A 17822-nucleotide genomic window follows, 5' to 3' on the forward strand; every position below is an offset into this window, starting at 1 on the left:
TCACATACCCCACTTTCGAACCTCATTCCAGCCACTTCAGCCCACCTTTCCAGCTAATGTCACACGCGTACTGAAAAGTTATACCCACGGCACAAGCACATCCCGAATAGCTTTCGCAAATTCGTCGAGTTCGATATCATACTAATGCATACACGTTTAAACGCGGTTCGACAAACAGTAGAAGTATTTCAATATTTATCGAATGAAGAATTAGATGAAATTGACAGTTCTACGCTTTATAGTGCAGTGCATGTCTAGCCAGTGACGATGTATTCTACTTAGCAGTTGAAAGTAACATCCAAAGCAGAACGAATCAAATTTCGATTTATGAATTACTCCACGGTGATTATAAAGTAAATATGTATAATCATTTTTGTAATTCAATTTTCGTACAAATGATTATAGTAAAATTACCCATTGAATCCTTAGTGAATTACGAATACGAGTTGAATTTAATCGTTCTCTTGACAAAATTTACCAGTATTATATAACGTTCCTCATATATTATACGTGGTAAAATGAATAATAATATTTACGTGAAAGAAGAAGATGGTGAACGCATTTGAAAATGGAACAGGTGTGCACCGTTGTTTGAGAATAGTCCGGTCTCAAGGAGCAACAAATATCCTATGCACATATTTAGCGACTGTATATTATTTCAAAACAACGAGCTCTTGGGTCGTACAGCGGATTGTTGTTTCACTCGTACTTACAAATACCGCATCTACTAAATTCTGTTTTCACTGTATCAATTTTTAGGGCTTCGTGTACGTACGATGAAATTTTTCGTCGCGAAATTATCATATTTTGATGTTATGGATGCGCATAACGATTTAGTTTAATCAGTTAGATAATCGATTAAAACAAGTTGCTTTAATTTGCATCGAACCTTCTGTTCCCTTTTACGAGAATATGGAAATCTTGACGAATGCTGTACTGTAGTTATATCTCTATTTTATAATGGTTTAACACTTTCTATTATTACCGAACTTCACTATATGCTATATGCGTAGTTACATTTACTCGTTATTATATATTCATTTCAATGATCACTTCCCACTGACTTATCACTTCACTTTTGTATCGTAAAAAGAGGATAATTATATAGATAAAAATTATTGCTAATTATAGCCGTATAGGCATGATTCCCAATGTTACATAAATTGAAACGTGTTTTACAATAAAATTAAACTACAGAATTAAGTTAGAAAAAATGCTTAGTATTTTAACAGATTACGTAATGAAACAGAGACTAGCCGCGTTACCAGAAACGAGCGATTCAAATTGACGACAATGGGATACAGAAACGAAAAATGACATATATTTTTTTTTTTCTTAATTAATTTTTAAATGCTCGACTCGATCCATCGTTCGTATTACACGAGAAGGGCATTTAGATACTTGAAAGGAGCAACAAACGAATATCTCATAAAACTAATAGCCGTTCGAAGAAGCATAGCACTCTGAAATATTGCTCGTTCTAAGTAAATTCATAAAAACTCCGGCATGATAATTGGTTACATCCGAAACCCATTCCACACAATTGCACACCACATAGACAATTTCGCAGGAATATCAGAGTATCCTTAAGCTCCCGATTACCGGCTTTGGAGTTTTGTTCTCAGAGGAGGCAACAGGTTACCAGCACGCGCCGCTCGCCGACGACTCGTCGAGTCGACCACGGGGACGATCGCGTGTGCGTGTCTGCGCTCTCGTTTCTCTCGCGTGTTCCTCTCTCACTCATTCTCTCTCTCTCTCTTTCTCTCTCTCCACTCTCTCTCCCTTTTCCTCTCCCTCTTTCTCCTATTTTCGCTGCATTTCTCTCCCTCTCTTTCTCGCTTTCTCTCGTTCACCTATTCGCCTCGCTTTCCTTATTCGGCCCGCGAGTCTCTTTCCACCTTTCCTATTCTCCTAAATATATTCACGATCCAACGAAAGTATATACGTAGGTATTAATGATAGATGCGTGTACAAATCTAACCTATGATCCATATGCGTGGCTGACCAACGAATGTCCTACGTCGCTGCACGGCACATGTGCCACAAGGACGTCGCAAGCAACCACGAGGACGATCACCGCACAAGTCTGACAACCTGCGTCCTCGCTCTCTCAATCTCTCTCTGCTGCGCGTCACTGGTGCGTGTGTCTGTGTGCCTGTGTCAAATGCGGTGCGTACACGCACGTGTCACCCTCTCTCCACGATCTCCTCTCTGCTTCTACTTTCTTCTTCTCTTGAACAACATACGACTGAACATAGGTGACTCTTTTCTCACCCTCGATATTACTTTATTTCGTTCTGTTTCGTTTATTTTTTCGTTTTCTTTTTTTTTTTTTTTTTGGTATCAACGTTTTCGTTCTTCGGGTCGTTTAATTAGTTTATTTTCACTCTCGTACGAGAGACACCGTCACAAGAAACAGCAAGCGGAAACTCGTCGAATGCAAAAACCGTGCACGAAAACACGACAGATACGTACGAGAGATTCTGACTGTGAATGCGCAACACGGATAGGGGACGGCAGAGGGGCTCTATTTCACAGGCTTTTTAACACGATTTCGAAAAGACACGCAGCGCGCGGCGTGGCGTGGCGTAGCGACGAGTCGGATGGCTGACTGGCGGAGAGCCGACGACTCTCGTTCGGTCTCGGTTCTCGGTCGTGGCCGTGGGGATCGCTGCTGGCTGGTAACACGCGCGGGAGGGTGCCCGCCGGAAGGCTAAAGGGGGCAAGGAGGTGGAAGCCGAGGGAGTTGGTCGTTCGAAATCGGTGGTAGGGTAGCGGCAACGGTGGTGGCGAACGTCGGTTCTGCACGACCATCGGAGGGAGAATGGTGAGAGCCAAAAGACCGAGCGAGAGGGAGGCTAAGAAAGAGACGACGACATTTCTGGAGGGAGAAGAAGACAGGCCGGTAAAAGTAGAAAGTTGAACCGAGACGCGTGAAACGAGAGGGAACAGGAAAGGGCAGGAAAGAAGAGGTGAGCAACGAGACCGCGAAGAAAAGAGATGGGCGATCGTTGCGCGTGGTCGTAACAGAGGGCGCTCTCTTTCTGTTTTAACGCTCGTTGTTGGAAGCAAGGCGCACGAGAAGAGAGCGAGCGAGAAAGAGAGAGAGAGAGAGAGAGAAAGAGAGTGGGCGAGCGAGGGTGGAAGAGCGGAAGGGAGAGCGAAAGAGAACGAGAAGGAGTTAAAACGATCGAGAGAAAGTGAGAAGGAGTGAAGTAACGGGGAATGAAAGAGGGGGAAGGCACACGGGGTTGCCTACCCTCCGTGTAGTGAAGTAGCAACAGGCGGCCGCGATTCTCTCTCTTCTAACGTAGGACCGATGAGCGTCGCGCGCCACGTTTCTCGTCGGTAGCAGCCGCCGTTGCCGTCGACGCTATGACGTCACGGCATCGTGACGTAGGCGTGGTCACGGATGCGCACTAACACCTCGCCTGTCACCGTTGTCATAGTGACTGCTTCGCCGATGCCCGCGTTTCGCCGCTGCTGCCGGTACCGTCCCCGGCACACCATCCCTCGCGACCTGCTGCGTCGCTGCGCACTCCTCTCTCAGACCATCCAGTAACCCCCTACACCGGTTCAACCCTCTCTACTAACACTCTCCTCTCCTCTCCTCGCCTCTCCCTCCTCGGGCTCTCTCTCTCTCTTTCTCTCTGCCTTTCTCTCTCGTGCTCACCTCGATTCGTCCTGCTTTGCCACACACACTTTCTCTCTTTGTCTTCGTTGCTCGTCGAGCGGAATACGCCGCTACCTTTCGATGAACGTCGACGGTGCGACGCGCACAGCTTGAAATCCATGGTGGAAAGAAGAGAAAAAGCGTGGCCGGTGTAAGCGAAACGGAGAGGATCCGTTGTCTACAGGGAGAGAAGAACGCGCGCGTATACGTAGGTACATACGTGTATGTACTGGCATACGCGCGTTGTCACGGTAACCGTAGCTCAAAACAAGCCTGCGCATTTTTCAATTCGAATGCACTCGCTGGGAAGCAATGAGGTTATAATGAAGTCCCTGCATACCCGTCCGCTGCTATACCTCACGCGCGCATTGCCTTCGTGTTTCGTAACGCTGCCGCGCGTTGTCTATCAGTCCTATATGTACGAGTATACCAATGTACGAGGAGGGATAGTATGCCGTACGAGGAAGCCACGCTTTTCCTTTGTCGATACTTTTCGGTCGACGTACAGAATTTCTATAAATCGCCCAAGAATGCAACAAACGCGCGCGTCCTGCCTCGTATTAAATCGCGCGCATGCGGTCCCCTTTCGGCGATACGAAAGGCTTCCGAGTCATGGAATTTCTGTTAATTTTCATCGCGTTTCTTCGTATTGTTCTAGCTTATTAGTTGCAGTCGTTAAAATATGTCGACAGAGTTCATACGGGGTACTATATCTCGATCTTTGAAAGTGATTAATAGATTAAATATAACGTTGTTGTAAAAGTATAATCTACATGCGTAGATTAAATATAATTATATGATTTTTTATCGAGATCTTGCGATGGATAAATTTTGTTTAAATTAATACGTCGTACATTTTTAGTTGGCTAAGCGTATAGCTTGTTCTCGTTGCGAGAAGAATTCGTTAAAATACGAAAACGAGAAAGTTAATTGTAGTAGAAATAACCAGTCCCCGAAAGGTTTATACCTCGCGATTCCGAGTTCCATGGCAATACAACTAGTATTGCTGGCGATTATTATGCATTAGAAACGTACGTCATGGCTCACGCACCGTGAGCATCGACACGATCAAGTTCCGCCTAAAGCGTCTGTCCTGTGGCTCGATTCAAACTCAACCATTAGTCGCGAGGTAGCTGTTATATGTATCTGGGCCTAATGAGATTTCCATGTAGTGTGAATGAATTGCTCCGGATGCGTTCCTGCACAGATATCCCTATACATAAAGAGACACGTATACGTATATACGGCATGATCGTTTCTGCATGCTTACCGCGATGCCTTTGTGCTTCATTAGCGTGATTACTTTTAAATTACCTACGATGAGTTAATAACTGTACCGCTACTTGGGAAGTTACAGCAGGTACTTTAAAATTACAACCATGTCAGTTTACGAAGTTGATAAACTCGGAAGATGATAAGTTTTCGAAGCGACTAAAGGTCACGATTTTTAGTTGGATCATCGACGTTAAGGATTGGCAACATCGGGCGAAGTTAAACGGTACGTCGCGATGAAGTTTGCATTGTAACGAAAAAAATTAACTTTGTCAACGGCAAAATACGTCGTTAGAAGCGTCAACGTTGTGTATAACTTTATGACAAGCTTTTACCGCGAAAATTACGTCTAGAAAAAAAAAAAAGGGAAAATATAAAAAGAAAAAATCTTGAAACAGAATTTCCGGAAACGTTTATAGTTTTTAGTTTAAAACGATTCTCGCGATTTATTAAATGAAAGAGATCGAGGAAGGTTCGATTTGTAGTAGAAAGTAATTGTTGCAAGTTGGGTTTCTTCGCGAATTCGCTTGGTCGGAGTTTCCATTCGCTCGGATACAAATGGATTCTTAATTATCCTTAATTCGCACCAAATCGAGCCTGCAAGCGTGACGAGCAGCGCGACGCGGCCTGGTGTCATTAACGAAATAATGGGAATTAATTTTGATTAGTGCTTCGTTTCGGCAAATCAATCGCGCTCTCGGGAAAGCGATTCAATTCCGCTATTATGGATTTCGATGAACAGACTACGCGCATCCAATTATTTGATTCTGAAGTGCGACCTTTCTGACAATATTTGCACACGCGTATAAAATCATCGTTTCCATATACGAACCGACATTTATGAAGATCTTTTACAACTTTGGTTTTCTTTAAACGCGTTAAAAATCTGTTCCATTGCTTCCAATCGTTTTTTAAACGATTTCTCAAATTTATGTATTTTCTGTTTCACATTCCTTTCTCTTTCTGTCCAGATTTCTTTTTTTCTCTAGTCTTTGATACATGCTCGAGTTTATGGACTAATTATAATAATACAAGGTAGTAAATCACATTCTCGTACCCTGGCAAATGAAATTACAAGAGGCCAATAATCTGTTACATGATAATAGGATTAGCAAAACAGAACAAAGAAATTGATCGAAATAAAAGTTTAACAATGGCGAGGCTTCCAAGGAATCGTTCCCTCAGAGGTTACCTAATTAAATTTCGATTGTAAACCTTGTTAGAGCCGATTTACGAGCGTAGTTCCATGCAAGGACAAATAAAAGCGAGCAAGATCAAGAAAACGAGATGTTTGATCAATTTATATAAGGAAGAAAGCAAGAGGTACGTAGCTCGAAGACGGATGTGAATTTGAAAACGTGCTTAAACGAAACGTTAAGTCGTTGTTTTTTCAACGTGCACTCCTCGGACGCTTCGGATGAGGTAATTATACAATAACGACGGTCGACGCAGTCGGTTCGTATATCCGTAATATAAGAGAGAAATAGGTTCGCCGTGTACGAGGGGGTTCGTGCTTCGCAAAGCGATTCTATAAAGCAGAAAAAGCGGGAAAATACACGATTCTACGTACATGAAATTGAGTTTAAAAATGTTTGATGTTGATTGTAGGTAATTCAATCAGAGCGTAGCGAGTAATGAGACGGAAGCGGGGCTAAAACCCAGCTCGCTTGGGCAAATGCTCGTCGACCACCCACCGTTACCCCTCGTCCCGACCTACCGTCGTTTCTTTCTCTCTCCTTCTGCCGCTCTGCCGATTCCCACCGCTCGTTGCGTGTCTTCATCCCCCTCGATTCCCGACTTTCTGCTAGCAAATTCGCTCGTACCGTGAATATGAATTAAGTTGATACGATTTGGACAATCTAGTAGACGGGTGCAGGAGAAGGTAACCAAGAGCCATTATATCGAAGCAAATCGTCCGGTGGTGATTTTCCCTAAAGTGGATCAGTGTGCATCGCGTCGGAAAGAAACGGGTATACCGTGTATTCCGTTTGCCAGTGTACCTCGCGCGGTGATTTTAATAATGGTCGGAAAGCATGTTACCGAAATCATTTTTCCACTAAATAAATCCAGCCAGTCGCTCAAGGGTAGAACCTCGTAATTAAAATAAACGACGTGAAAGACTGCTAGGCGGAGTTTTACTGTCTCCTAATGAAAAGCCTCGTCAAGCATCCAATGTAGTTTTGCTACAAGTACGGAATAATTTTCAACCGTTTCCGTGGAATGGACGCGGGCCGAAAAAAATGTACCATGGAACGCTATTCACAGATTTCATCGCGCGACTAGCCATTGTTTTCTGCGGTCGAAACTCCAAAGCGCCGCGTCGGTAACGTTAGACCAATGGAATCGCAATCTCGACCACTATGCGCGATGGAGACAGAGGAAGAACCTGGAAACACAGACGGAGACGGTATAGCTGAAACGCGTACCCTGGTCGCTGGTCGCGTAACATTGTTTCGTATGAACATATTGTTTACGAGTTCATACATGCAAAACAATAAAGGGATTCCGATATGCTGGTACGTTCTCCTCTCTCGTTCGAAACGAACCTATTCACTGCAACTTCGCTGTTACACCGACCGTAAGTTTCTAAAGTTTGCGCGATGTAAACCGTCGGAATCGGATACGCTCGTCGAAAGGTGACCGGTAACTCACGAAGATCGATTCGATATTCGTCGCTTTGATTGCCATCCGTTGAATTTTACAGGCTCCAAGCCATCGCATTACGAGTATTTTACGCAGCGATGTATTTTTATCAAGCGTAGTTTTCACGAAGAAATTCGTATACTTGAGAATAAGATAGAACGGCGGTTGAAGCAAACATTTATGCACAATCTCGAATTTCGTGCCGCGTTACAAACTTCGGATCGTACGATTACAAATTTGAGCAACTTGGAACAATAAATATCATCTTGAGGGTAATATCACGTATACGGCATAACGGAAGTAGTGCGTTCAACACTGGCAGAGATACAGGGCCATCATCGAAAGTTAACGAACCTTTCGGTCCTGGAAGGACGTCGAATGGACGTTTCGAAAAATGGCGCGTTCCATCCTTGGTGACTGACAGCCCTCCAATCACGGGGATGATAGTCGACTCACAGGACTCGTTTACTCGCTCCAATGGATATTCTCGCATTTTTACTTTCCAGGAATTTCAATTTTTCCCAATCGTATATATACGAGGCATTTTCTGAAATCGAATGGACGTCGAGTCTCATCCAGCTCGCGGCTCGACGAATACCGTTATCGCCGAGATTTTTATCCTTCTATCTATAGCGATCTACGACATCGCTCTTTCACCAGCGTTTACGATCGGTTCAACCTGCTTTACGAGCGTTCGACTTCTTACCTCTTTCAGTCTCCTTAACGACTGTCCGTTCCATGTCGACCTATCTCTATTCCCCTCTTTGTCCTGTTTCAATTCTTCGCTCCTCCTACTTTCGTTTCGTTTTATTCCTTACTGAAAAAGACAACGCGATGAACAGACGTATCGCTTTCTTTTATTGGTAATACGATTGACTCGAATTTCAATTCTTAAGTGAATACTACCGCAGTTAAATTTCGGACCAAGAGTCGCATAAACTGACATAATTATTTTATTCTGTATATCTATTTCTATCTCGCTCTACGTCCACGCGAATCCGTACCTTTTTAGTATTATCGGGTATGATTCTACTTTTATATTTCATATATTTTATTCTCTATAATACCAATCATTAAAATCGATCATGTCGACCGTTCATTTTTATATCACGAGTAACATGGCTATCTATAATATTTGTTGGCGAACGTTCTGTTCCGATGCCCGAAGATCTTCACGCAGATGCAAAGGTTGTAAAATATTATGGTTCGCCCATGGTCATAAATGTAATCGATCGTAGCCGGTCGTACAACCGCTATCGGATCGCAAATCAAAGAATTTCCATGAGCCTACAATCATAGCTGGTGCGAAAATATAACCTTTGCCTTCGTTGTAGCTACATATACCACTGCCTTATGATCGTTTTCTTTTTACGGCTGACCATATAATTACCATTTAGTGTCTACGAGAACAATATCGGCAACGATACGATGCGATTCTTGCGTTTTATCGTCGGTTGACGCGCGATTTAAAAAGTCACGTAGTCTGTGCAACGTTTGCCCTAACTCGCAAAACCTGATTTCTTCGCAGCCCTTAGGGCCGCTCGCGAGCACCGTTTGTCGGTAATCTTATACTACTTTTGGTAATAGATAGCGAAAGGAATAACGTCGGATCGAGGAAGACAAAAGTCTTTCTTTAGGCAATTACAATTGCTCCGAATCATACTTCTCGTAAAATCCAAAGGACTCGAAACGAAAAGATACAAGGGGAAGAAAAAAAGCGGCTCGGTTGTTATTCCCGTACAACTGAACTTAATTCCGTAACTCGATCGGCCGCACCGGATAAAACGTATCCACTATTCTATCCGGTAAACCGCATTACCTTCGTGAACGACTGCGGTTCCTCGTCAAGGCTGAATTACTAGAGAGACGTAAGAGAAAGTGGTGGGTTGAGAGTGAAAGAAAAGATGGTGAAGGTAAAATAGGCGGAAGGACGAGAAAAGGCGAAAACGGGACAAAAGTCGAATGGAACGAAGACTAAATAGAACGAGCCGAGAAGGTACGGACATGGAAGAAATGCGAATACCATACGGAACGAAACGAAACGGAGAGAAAGAGGTTACCTTGAGACAGAGCTGGCGGGCAAAGAATGGTGGGCAGTACAGAAAATGAAATCCTTTTAAGCCAACCGGCAGCCCCTTTCCAACGTAAAGGAAGGTTCGTCTCATCTACGGTAGGTACGACATCGGCATCGGATTAGCGTAAAATCGAAGGGCGCTGACTTGGTCGCTCGTAAATTGGCTACAAAGTTTGGAGAGAAGGCAGAGACGGCAGTGCCGCCGTTCGCTGTACCAGTGGCGGCGAAGGTGGTGGTAGTAGTGGTGGAAGTGGCGGTGTTGGCGAAGTACAAAGGGAATCGATTCCCGGTGAATCGCGATCCACGTTTCGGCTAGCTCTCTCGCTCCTATACGCCATTTTGTCTTCCCGAATCTGTGACCATCAGCATGCAAAGTGGATAAAGTTTCTAGACTACACTTTCCGTCGCCCTTTCTTTACTCGCTTCTCGCTTCCGATTCCTATACCTGGCCGCGCGCCACCATCACACCGCCACCACTGTCGACTCCGGCAGCCGCTATCACCACTGGCGTCCTTATTCGTTCGTCTCGTTTCGGTTCGTTCCTATTCCAGATTGTTTCTCCGCACCTCGAATCTTCGTGCTCCTACTCGTTCCTACTCGCTCCTACTCGCTCCTACTCGCTCCTCCGATGGTTCTTTCGTTCGTGTCTTTTCACATTTTTCGTTCTATTCCGTCGCGCTTGGACGATCTCGTCTGCGCAACAGCTCACCGAGACTGACACCGGTTTTACAATACCGGTGTATCGATGCGCTACAACACCGATTTCAAACGTATACGAAAACCATTCGAATTCAAGCACGAAAGAGTAGCATAAGAAATTCCTTACGCACCGAAATATAGCCGCTGGAATACGAATATAATAAGTGCAGCGGATTCAATTCGAAGATATACTTTCGAAACTTGCTCGACTCGCTTCGATTACATCCATATCGATCTACCATGTTGAACTTTAACAAAAGCGTACTTGCAACTGCAAGATTGATATCTTTTTTTTTTTTCTTTGCTTTTATATTTGTTTTATTCGTTTTTCTTTTTCCCTTGTAATTACATTCCGCAACTTCGATCGAGATACTCTTATTCCAGCCCAAACCACATCTGGCGACACACATCCTTGAAGAATATAAAATCACGGTATCCGTATGATAATTTGAAAGGCTTTGTACGTTCTATAAAATATAATGTAATTTTTGGCATAAAGTGTTTGTAATAAATTCCCTTAATATACCGATAGTTCCGCATTTAATGCATAAACTCGAATAAATTGCGAGATTGATTTAATTTTCGAAGTTTACTAAACGCAGCTCTGTATTTGCTGATGTATCATTACCTTCAGGTTATCGTTATGATAAAATATCGAATGCAGCTGTATATCATATAAATGTAATACTATCGTTTGAATAATATTTCAAACGGTGCTCAGAATAACGTTTCATCGATTGTTCCGATTGCTTCGTTAATGTTCACGTATTATAAAATCCGTCCACCATAGCGATATCAATGTGTCATTATCTTCACAAAGTATCGCATGTAATAACATATCTTATTGAGCGTAATTACTAGTTGAGCGAAGTCGATTATACGTAATAATTCTTTCCGCGTAAACAAACCTTTAGATTCATTTCCGCGTGATCACCTGTTGAAACGAATCTTTTATCACTGCTAATTATCACTTTATCGCCATATACGTGTATACGATTCTATCGTGTTGTATGCAATTTGATATCGGTTATCGTGACACTAATATATACGCCCAGATAGATGCGAGTTAAAGTTCAGATATACATATGTAGCGTTGCAGGAACGCAAGTGCATGCTCGTGCGAAGACAAACAGTTGTACGTGCCCTGTCATATTATCAGTTATATACGAACCACATGGAACGATCTAAACGTTATGCTTTAACAACGAATATATTAAGAGAAACGATTATAGCTGATAACTATTGCGTTACGACATAATTAACCGGACAACGAGAATTAATATTCGGAACAACACCCAAACGAGATACTTGACGATTTTGTACGTTTAATTATATTCAACTTATCAAAGTTATCTTAAAGATGTTGTCGATATATCGAGTTATCCAGGAAATCTCGATATCGTCGATATTTTAGGGAACAACATCCCTAATGTGAATATACAAACGTTTAGATCAACAATAAATTAAATCGAATATTATCATAGCGTACAGTTAGGTGTATAGTTATACTCGTCCAATTAAATTCCTACGATATAAAAATAAATACTTTCGTATCGATTGTTCGTCGTAATATTTAAAAAAAGGATGATTAAATTCGTGATACGGAATGGAATACAAACAATGGGGCACGTCGTGCAAAATTGTACTTTTAATTAAAAACAGGCAGGGAATAGTTTTTCTCGTTATGAAAATTTCACAGCTTCCATCCATCCAGTCCTCTATCCCGTTCGAAATTCCTCACTTTGAGGAACAACGAATTAATTTATCACGCTGAAACTCCAACGTCAATTAATATTTCCGGAGTTTATTATAAATTTACAAGGCTCGCTCGGGCTCTTGTCATTCGTAGTCTCGGCGACGATCGTTTAAAACGCATCATAGATACGGTTACCGGGAAAACAGCGTTGCTATTGGCGTTACATCTAGCGCGTATCTCCCTATCGGAAGTGACATACGCGTCGGGATTCGAATTCCACGATTTTGCAGAAGAGACGTGGCCCTTGCTGTTCGTGCTACGCGTCAAGTATTATCGTATCACCTGTCGGTACCTCGATGACGCACCGATGGCAATTCAGTTGGTACAGCCTGCGTATGCTTGTTAGGATGATGCAGACTTCGTAGAAGGGTCGTGCAACGTACAAATACAAGCACAAACATGGACGTGTGAGCGCGCGCGTTCCTGCATTCGCACACACCGAGCCGGAGCATCGGTATTCGCGCGTAATAATACCATAATAGGGTCAATATATTAAGTCTGTTTCTCGACTGTTCGCAAGCAAACAAGCCACGCACAGCCTACGTACAAGCTTATAAGATGCAAAGACACGCCAATATTATTTACGTCGAGGGAACATAGCGCAGCGCTACAGCATACACAATGTTGCCGCAATATCGATTCTATAGATATTATTCTTGCACGCATCGTATTTGCTTTTAATATCTACCTGATACAAATTACAAGAGGACTTCATTCGTACTGTTACGATTATGGTCGACTATTCAAGGATAGCATTTATCGCGAGAAGAAAAGAATATATTAGAAGCGAGAAAAAACATCTATAATGGTTGGTTATTTATAGGGAAAGAAAACGTCGCCTTGACCTTTAATTCCCCTAGTGAACGGAATTTTGTTTGTCAATCAATAAGCTATATTTTAGTATCAGAATTATCTCGTTAGACGTAGTATCGCAGATTTTGAACGCGCTATAAAAAGGAAAGTGACTAAGAGGGAACGATTTAACCGTATTACAAAACAGCTTACTCCCATTCGTCGAGTAATCTTTCATCTTGTATCTAGCTAACGAGTGGCGGGAGAAAGTGAAGAAAGAAACAGTAAGAAGAGAAATTGAAGTCGGCGAGATGCAGGCACAAGCTCTGGCCCAGTATATTACGGTATCCGGAGCCCGATCGTGCCTCGAGACACGTTATTCAATTACGGACTAAGAGGTGCAGAGCGGATGGAGGGTAACTCGGAAGAGCCATTTTCTCTTCAGTGCCCACTGGAGCTCAAGCTGGCTTCTATCAGAACAGAATCATAGAAAGACAAAACCCTACCAGAATTTCACTCCGGTGCTCCTTCGGAAGAAGGAGCCGGTGTACCGATTTGAAGGACAGTCGAAACAGGCCAGGGAACCCGACCAGCTGGACAAGATTAGGCAATCGAGATGAGGGTTCGATATATTGAATTATGGAGTATGTGGCACTGATTGAGACCAGCTTCCAGACGTGGATTACAACCTGTCGTTAAGAAGATTCTCCTGTCTTGACTCTCAATGACAGTTATTTCTTTCCCGAAAGGTTAAAGATCCTGAGCATCCTGTTAATTTCCGACAAAGGTTTCCAGACGCCTTCTACGTAGAATCCCTATATCTTGTTCGAGTTTCGCCACATAGTACGTTCCCGGTTTAATTGTAGCGTAGACGTTAATTTACACTTTTGGGGATGATTCGTTAAAACGGCATAGGAGCACCGGTTGCGGAAATAAGGAGATTAGACGGTACTTCGGCAAATTGTATAGGTAGGCCTATGCAACTGGTACGATTGATGTTAATAAATTTGAAGCGTAGAGAGGAAATTAAACAATCGGCGTGTTTCGACACGTGCATACGCACGTAGTATTGGTATAAAGTCCGTGTTTAAACAGAAGAGACTGGTTCGAATATGGCGCGATATTGTCTCGATTCCCCTAACGGAATAAACGTATGTATAATAATGTACATATGTAAATGGAACAGAGATATTTCCGATGTGGCGTCGATTAAACGTAGTAATAGAGCGTGGCTTGCAATTTTCTTTTTTTAATTCCGATGCAAACCCATAGCCGCCAAAATTTTACCCGTACTCCACCATTCGTCCGTTAATTGCCTTACCGCGGTATGGTTCAAAGTGAATACTTCCAATAAAGTGCAGCCGATTTTAGCGTGCATCGTTTAAAAAAATGTATTCTCCGAAGTATCGATACGCGACGTAATTTAAAGCTACCCCTAATTCCAACGTACGATTTTAAACCGGAAGTAAGATCGAAGGTACATCGGCTTACAGCGCTCATTAGCCATTTCGTTCTGGAGAATTTTACCAATTAACGTAACGATATCTGTGTATTTTACGTGAAACGTTATGCTTCGCAGAGCCAAGTATTTACGAAAATATTACTCGACGGTTCCCTCGTTGAGTGACGTTGCAATTAAACGCGAGTGAATTGTTTTTTTTCATGAAACAAAGGTAAATATTATTTATCGACGAACAGGTAATTAATCTGACAAAGGTTCGACAAATAACGTTAGCACACGAAAAACATTTGCACGTTCTAAAGCAAACAGTATGGTGAAACGTCGCAACTTCGACACGACCGAAATGGTTTTTGTGTCCTGACTAATAACACCAGACGTAATATCATTATATTTTTCAACTCTGGTATATGCCACCGTACCGTTTAACGATTCATGTCACAAAAAATAAACGAGTTACATTCATTTAATTATCCTCGTACCATATTACAATATTCACATACTTTTCACCATTATTTTTTCTTTTTTCTTTTTACAAACTTATCGATAACAACTCCTGTCGCCAAAAACCTCGATGCTAATCGATAAAACGAAATTTTACAGCACGTATAAAAATATGCAGTCTCCTTTATATAATTTTAAGGCGGTCATCCTATGAAGACCAAAGCTGTGTAACTGGTTGAGGGAGACCTTTGTCTTCGTTGGCCAAATGTTTTCCGCAAGACGTAACGAGGGAAGCGACTTCTTCGTAGTAGAAAGTGGCAAGTTTTAAAATCACCTTCCAATCGGATAAACGTAGAATTACTCTGATTTGCGCTGTGATTCCCCGCCGACACGGTCCTGCTCTTTCCCAACCCACAGGCCAAAGTCTGAGTAGCTAAGATGACAAAGTTTCCGCTACGGTAACGCTCCTGTCTAGAAACTGTTCCGTTATTTCTCTTTGCCAACTTATTTGCAATCGAGATATAATGTCCCATTAATTTTAGATATATTACCGTCTACATCCGTTTACGAATTCTCTCCGATCAAATATGCGTTTTTAAGCGATGTTAATTAAGAATAAGCAACGCATATCGAAAGATATTAACAACAATGTATAACGCTTTTGCTACGTATAACGGAGTTTCAAGATAATCGAGTATATTTCTAACTCAATTCGTAGTTGTTTCCGTTACTTACACCAAACGGCTTTAAAATTGAAAATAAAAGCTAGATATCCATAAATAAATTGTAACCCTTGACTTTAGGAGTGACTTGGATATGGCCAATTTCTCGTGAATTTAATAGCAATACGTTAAGTAGGTCGTGCGCGATATACGTTGTTGCAGCTTGATATTATTAGGTAAACGTTTTCAATTGTTACGCAAACTTGCATGGATAATCGCAAACTGCGTGAGCAGCGACGTATAACTTAAACAGTTTGGAGTACTGTGCCAAATACAACAGGAAACTAGAGATTTCACTGCAACCTTAGATCGCTTTGTAAATATCCTTACGCGCTCCTTCTCTCAAGTGATTTATAAGACGAAAATATTTTCTCGCTGCAAAGAAAGTACTTCGTCGATTTCAAATTCATTTGAAGGGACTACTTACGTGCTCTCTTATAATTAAACGAATGAAATTCGGAATCAAAAGTAGCCGATATTAATATTAAATCATACACGGACATGAAAGGCCAGTGGAAGATATTTCTCGACGTCATATTTTTTCGCTTTCGCCAAAAATCGAGAAAAGAGGAGGAAATCGAGCGTGATGTCGTATGGGCGTAGGCGCGAAATTATCCCGTCATTGCATAAATGCATAGGCTAGGTGAGGAGGAAGTGGGACGTGGGTCGAGCACTTTGTCGTGTCCCCTAAAATATGGAGGCTCCATCGCGTTATTCTGGTCCTTCATGGATAAGAAAAGGAAGACTTCTTACATATTGCGTCGGCACTGCATAAATGCATGTTATTCATGCAGCGCATTCGTAGAGCTTATTTTTCTTTCTTTTTATCTTCTGCGGTTTCCGTTGCCCCTTCCCTCCCTCTCCTTCCTCTCCTCCCTCTCGTTGACCCGTTTGTTCTCTTCTTATTATATCGCCGTTTTCTTTTTCCATTTTTAAATATACTTGTATATACGTGTTCGCGTAATTATCAGCATATAATTTGTTAATTCAAAAGCATCGTATTTGTTTGCAAAGAGACACGAATACCATGTCCCTTCTGTTGAAATAGTGTGGACAAACCACGGTCTGCACTTAAGCGATTGCTCGCACCCATTGTGGCTTTTTCCAACGAAACGAAGATTCACCGCCCCGTGGCGTAGAGCGCGCCATGAGTACGGAGCGTGAATCCATTTTACTTCCGAGGCGGACTCCACATAATAGCCGTTAAGAAAAACATTACTGGTATATATCACAATTTGTTTCTGTCAGTTGCACGTGGAAAACTATGAATACGACGACCTTATTTATTGGCATTAAACTGTACGTCCGTTTGAGAAATGGGAGTTAATTAAAACTGAAATTCAAGTTTGCTCTCGGAGAAGTTATAGAACTCTTCTAGAAACGATGATATTAGATCAGTTAAAAGTTTTACCATTTAATTAGGTAGAATTTCATTTGCTCACAACAAATGAGAATTTCCGCAATCAATGCGAAAGTCCTTCGGGTATTCTCTCGTACACGTTGTTACGTAAAGTAATTGTATTTTCAAAATTCTCCAAGTATTCTGAAGTTTCTCACTATGTATTAAGTTCTCTGGGAAGTGCATATGGGAAACCCTAGGCGATGCAACGATTCCCTCATTTAAAGAATAAATTGCGTTAGAAACCGTGCTGGCTGTGTTTAGCAAAATTCAGCGAAGAGTTTTCGGCGCGCTAACACGTTGAAACACCTTGTTGAAGTAAGGTAAATTGAAATTATGTAAAATCAATGTACGCACGAAATAGTTCATTTTCCCTGGCTGATAACAAAATACGTTTGCAGATGGGCCTAACACAGTGGTGTACATACACGCGTGAAGAGGGTAGGAGTACTTCCCAAACGGAGATCAAATTAGACATTGGTATAGGCGCGTTATTGCGGGCTCGAATTTGGCAAACGAGATATCGAGGATTGGTTGTTCGAAGGGGAAGAGTTAGGATAGTCCCGTGATCCTTAGAGCGAACACGAAGGGGTTGAATCCGATCGAGGGGAGGTCACACGCGACGAGATGGTGCTCTGCTCCGGAAAATGACCTGTCACTCGCGACACGTCCCTTCTTCACCCCCTTCATGTTCCGCTGTGGAACTCTCGGTTTTCTCCTTTACCTTCTATCGGGTCCTTTTTTTTTTCTTTTTCATTTTTCTACTCAGATCTCGTCCTCTCTATCTCTCGTCTTTTTATTCAAACCCTCGTGTCATCTAAGAATCAACCGACATTCATTCGTTGCATCGCAGTCAGAATTTAAGAATTAGACGACACCTAGAATTAGA

At 42.3% G+C, this 17822-nt stretch overlaps 1 protein-coding gene across 5 annotated transcripts in view; it reads right to left on the reverse strand.

Moving 5' to 3' along the window:
- The window catches only part of bru3 (CUGBP Elav-like family member bruno 3), a 561536-nt gene that overhangs the window by 234693 nt on the left and 309021 nt on the right, over window positions 1–17822 (reverse strand). For 2 of the 5 annotated variants that reach the window (XM_069122365.1, XM_069122356.1), the window contains exon 1: window positions 1982–2820. The exons of 2 other annotated variants lie outside the window; for them this stretch is intronic. The gene's annotated coding sequence lies outside the window, so the exon portion shown is untranslated. Of the gene's footprint in view, window positions 1–1981; window positions 2821–17822 lie in introns of those variants that run through there. One more of the 5 variants, XM_069122360.1, reaches the window with a different exon arrangement.

Source organism: Bombus flavifrons, chromosome 10 (assembly GCF_040668555.2).
Source record: "Bombus flavifrons isolate JBK064 chromosome 10, iyBomFlav1_principal, whole genome shotgun sequence".
In the NCBI taxonomy this organism is placed as follows: Eukaryota; Metazoa; Arthropoda; class Insecta; order Hymenoptera; family Apidae; genus Bombus; species Bombus flavifrons.